The 5,050-nt window shown below is 47.6% G+C and overlaps 1 long non-coding RNA gene across 1 annotated transcript; it reads right to left on the bottom strand.

Annotated features, from left to right (window-relative positions):
• Window positions 1–747: 747 nt before the first annotated feature.
• Window positions 748–4,437, bottom strand: LOC123366333. The gene is made up of 3 exons (XR_006578040.1): window positions 4,302–4,437; window positions 2,550–2,657; window positions 748–907 (listed from the first exon to the last, which is right to left on the bottom strand). It is a non-coding gene; the product is annotated as an uncharacterized LOC123366333 (long non-coding RNA).
• Between the last annotated feature and the right edge of the window lie 613 nt (window positions 4,438–5,050).

The following is a 5,050-nucleotide window of genomic DNA, read 5'->3' as shown; positions in this document are numbered from 1 at the left end:
GAATTATGAATTGACATAAAGCACCTTCTGAAGTATAGCTGTGATTCAAAGCACTTAAACACATGCTTAACTTTTAACTTAACCGCTTAATACACGTTTTCTTAAATTAAACCTAGGTACATGCTAATGTAATTTGCTGAATAGGGACTTATGTTGTTGTTTTTAAATAGTTCTGTGTATATATATATAACATGAAAAATTGGCAGTCTTTAAACACAGAAATGGGAAAAAATTGTCATCTCTTTGAGTAGGGTTAAAGGTGGTGTGGACTGACTCCAGGAACAATCCTAGCCAATTACATCCAAAAGACTTAACAGAAAGAGATTGTACTGTAGTTGTAGTTTCTGCCATTACCTTCAGTGCAAGAGGTATGGCCATATATTAGTCATTTTTTCTTGTGCAGCCAAGATTAGAAACAAAACAAAAAAAAAACTTATCCAAAAGGCAGGCTTGTTATTGCTTATATGAAACACTTTTTTCCTTTCGAGTCAATGGGGCTAGTGTTGATTGTTCAAATATCTTTTTTCTCCTTCTTTACAGATTTTTTTCTCAGTTATGGTGGAATTTTCTTGCTCTATATATAGCGTGGAAAAGATTCAGAATTATGAATTCCCCATTTGACTAATACATTATGCAGAATTCCCACAGCACCAACATTATTATGCCATTTGTAATCTTTGGTGAGAATGACATTCTGAAGAATAACTGTATTTATGTAGCTCCATATAGTACATATAAGTGCCTAAATCAGGACAAGCTTTTCTGCATTTGGGCATTTAAATCAGCTGTTGGGTACCCAAACTCCTGAGTGCCAAAGTGATGAACTGAGAGGCCTAGTTTAGGAACCTGACTTTTAAAATAGGATTCCAAAAATAATTCTCCCGGAAGCATTTTCCTTAAGGGTGACCTGCAAAGATAAAAATGGAAGTTTGCCCTTTTCTGAAACATAATAATGAAGGCCTGAAAGATTTTCCCCCTCCTGCCTGATTTTGGTCTTAGAAATATCAGGAATGACAAGTCTGGTCCTCCTTGGTTTTGCTAGAGGTCTCAGACATATTATGGAATCTTTCACATAGCTTAATTAAAATGACAGGAAACTTTAATGACTAATTAACATTTTAGAAAAAGGAGAACTGTCTCTTGTAATGTCACAATTTTACTAGATCTCCAAATGTCTAGAGAGCGCCAGTGACTGGAAGAAGAGCTCTGTGTGGTTTGAACGCTTGTCTCTCATCAACAGAAGTTGGTCCAATAATTGACATTACCTCACCCACCTTGTTTCTCTATAGCAGAGATGAGCAAACCTCAGCCTGCAGGCCACATCCAGCCTGCGGTACCGTCCTACCCAGCCCTTGAGCTCCCGGCCAGGGAGGCTAACCCCCTCCCCCGCTGCCCCCTCTCCTTCCCTCGCAGCCTCGGCTCGCCTCACTGCTAGCGCTCTGGGCGGCATGGCTGCAAGCTCCTGCTGGGCAGCACGGAGGCATGGCTGGCTCCGGTTGGGTGGCACGGCTGCCAGACATGCTCTGAGCAGCATGGTAAGGGAGCAGGGAGTGGGGGGAGGGAATTGGATAAAGGGCAGGGAGTCCCAGGGGCCAGTCAGGGGACAGGGGGCATTTGGATGAGGTGGAGGTTCAGCGAGGGGCGGTCAAGGGATGGGAAATGGGGGGGGGTTGGCTAGACGTGGGAGTCCCGGAGGCCTGTCAGGGAGTGAGGGTGTGGATAGGGGATAGGGGCAGTCAGGGGACAGAGGGGTTGGATGAGTCAGTGGTTCTGAGGGGGGCAGTCAGGGGGCGGGAAGTGGAAGGAGGTGGGTAGGGGGCAGGGGCCAGGGTGTTTGGGGAGGCACAGCCTTCCCTACCCAGCCCTCAATACAGTTTTGCAACCCCGATGTAACCCTCGGGCCAAAAAGTTTGCCCATCCCTGCTCTAGAGAGTGCCAGGACAGACAAAGGGTAACATTTTCAACAGCATCTTTGTGACTTAGGAGCCTGATTTCAATGGGAGTTAGGTACCTAAGCACCTTTGAGAATCTGGGCCTTCAGGCTCATTGAAAGGCTCTTGGACTTAGGAGCCTGAATCCCATTTTCAAAAGGAACTTCAGCACCTAAGTCACTCAGCCGCTTCTGAATATGTTACATTATAAATTCAACTGCAGCATAAGAAACAAGGAGAAAATAATTTTGATTTCTGTTTAAAAAAACCCAACACATTCCAGCCCTTTAATTATTATGACTATTATTATTATTACCTGTATTACCATAGCACCTAGTAGTCCCAGTCATGGACCAAGACCCCATTGCACTGGGAGCTGTACAAACACAGAACCATAAAGAGGGGCAGGAAGCCACCCCCATCCCCCCTGTTTTGTGCAGGCCTCCTTTATAGTCAGATACTGATGAGACAAGTGTATTTTATACAACATGACTGATACAATTTGTTTCTTAAATTAAGCTATTAAATGTACATATATTAAGATACCAATAGTCATCACTATTTTTAGTTTTTCAATCAGGTAATGGACCATGACTCCATTAGGAATCCTTTAAGTACCTTGGAAAGCATAATTCCTCTTGCAATCCATTTTCTGTCAGTAGCAGCTAACCTTGCAACAACAAGAGTCATCACTCATTTGGCCTCCAGTAGCACTCATCAAGGGGCCTTGCTTGTTAGAAGTTATGATAAGTTATTTACATTTAAATACAATTTCACACATACAAGACTCAATAATCCCAGAGGGAATGTGTGTTGTATTGTGTACAACTAGCTACACATGACTGTTCCTGGATAGTATATACCCATTTGTTTGTCACCAAAAGTCTATTAAAGGTTACAGGGCAGGAAGGAGGTAATTTAGAACCTGGGATTAACTAGAACAGGGCTGGGCAAACTTTTTGGCCCGAGGGCCACATCTGGGTATGGAAATTGTACGGTGGGCCATGACTGCCCACGAAATTGGGGGTTAGGGTGTGGGGGGTGCTCTGGGCTGGGACCAAGGGGTTCGGAGGGTAGGAGGGGGATCAGGGCTGGGGCAGGGGGGCAGGGCACAGGAGAGGGTCAGCATTGCAGGCTCCAGAACAGCGCTTATCTGAAGCAGCTCCCAGAAGCAACGGCATGCCCCCACCCCACTCCTATGTGGAGGCGTGGCCTCTCTGTGCTGCCCTGTCTGCAGGTGCCTCCCCTGCAGCTCCCATTGGCTGTGTTTCCCAGCCAATGGGAGCTGCGGGGGTGGTGCTTGGGGGTAGCATGCAAGCCCCCTGGTTGCCCCTACCTGTAGGAACTGGAGGGGGAACATGCCATTGCTTCCAGGAGCCCCATGGGAGCTTGAGGGCTGCATTAAAACATCTGGAGGGCCAGATGTGGCCCCCGGGCTGTAGTTTGCCCACCTCTGAACTAGAAGGTTGTAGTCAAGGGGGGGACCACAAAAAGTTTGGATAAGATATAGATAAGCATCCAAACTGTTGGACACTTCTTTGATCCTTCAAAACTTGTGAGAGTCTCTTGCCACTGCCTGAATCTTTGCAAGATTATCCTAGGTAAAGAACTACAATGTTGTGTAGTGAGTAGAGCAAGGGTCAGGCATTGGCATGCTCAGGTGCCATGGCCAACTGTAGTGCCAGTGATCCTGCGTGACCTCTTGGGCAAATTGCAGCCACTCTGCGTCTCAGTGTATCCAGCTGCAAAATAATTATGAGAACAATAATATTCACGTACTTTACAGGAGTATTGAGATGCAATTAATGTTTGTAAAGTACTTGAGAGCCTCTGCTGAGAGGTGCTTTATGTTTGTGACTAAACTGGCATGGCCGTCCCTCCGTGTCTGCCTCTGAGGGAGTCCATGTCTCCTCGCAGTTTGGTCTGCTAGAGTATTCTCCAAACATAAAAAAGGGGGAATTAGCGGTAGTCTATGGGCCCTGGCCTTCTAGCAGGGCGGGGCCACAAACAGTCAGGGCTCTGGCCTGCAGTCAGGCAGAGCTGTAGCACCAAACACAGTCTATGGGGCTCTGGCATGGATGAGCACCAAGCACAGTCTGTCATCCTGGCTCTGGTGGACGACAGACAAACGCAGGCCTCATGGCCTAAGGAGGTGAAGTACTGCCACCCCAGGGGTGGTGTGGCTGGAGGGACGCGAGCCTCCCCAACTCCACCATGTCCCAGCCCAGGGCCCTAACAGTGGCAAAGTGGTCTGCCACTGGGTCAGCGGGGAATCTAGCCGCAACACACTGACTGTGTTTCCAGTGGCACCACAGCCAGACGGTAGTCTGGTTCCCCTTGGCTCCTTCCTACTCTCCCCCACAGGTGTACCTGCATCCAGGGGTCATCCTCAGTCTCCCCAGTATACACCGCCAAAGGTAGCAGTAGCAGCTCCTCAGCGTTGGGAGTGGCAGGGCTCTCTGGAAGCTCAGGTAGGTCCCCAGGGCAACTGTGGTTCTCCTCAGCGTCCCGCTCCAGCAGTAGGAACTAAGCATCTGTCTCCCTCAGCAACTCCTCTCCAACTGAGCTGCTGAGCCGGCCTTTTATACTTCCTCTTCCTGTCCCACCCCTCTGGTTCCAGCATGTGGGGCATGGCCCTCTTGATTCCGCCCACCAGGAGGCTTGTGGTGTTCCCTCCACGTCCGCCTCTGAGGAAGAGCACGCCTCCCCGCTACAATGACATTAAGTATTTGTGTAGTGCACAATTGTACTTACCGCTTATCAATAACAACACTTAAACTTATGTTTTGAGAATGCACCACTAAAATGAATAGCTTCTCACCAGATATGCATACATGGCAAGAAAGGAATTAAAAACCTTGGGGGAAAAATAAAAACATTTCTTATATTAAGACCCATATAAGACTAATAGTTATTTTCACTAGAAACCCGTAAGTTGGTAAAACAATATTACTACCAGGGCTTGAGCTAATGGGGGCAAGGGGACGGGGGGTGGGGACTGCTCCCTTCCACCCCAGCAGCCTTTAAGTGTATGGATGGCACCATTTCACAAGAGCAGTTGCTCCTGTCCCACAGGACTGGACTGGCTTCCCACCCAGGATATTGTAAGATGGTACATG

This window comes from Mauremys mutica, chromosome 3, assembly GCF_020497125.1.
Source record: "Mauremys mutica isolate MM-2020 ecotype Southern chromosome 3, ASM2049712v1, whole genome shotgun sequence".
In the NCBI taxonomy this organism is placed as follows: Eukaryota; Metazoa; Chordata; order Testudines; family Geoemydidae; genus Mauremys; species Mauremys mutica.
Note: the sequence above shows the minus strand (reverse complement) of the source record. Positions and strands in the feature narration are given on the sequence as shown.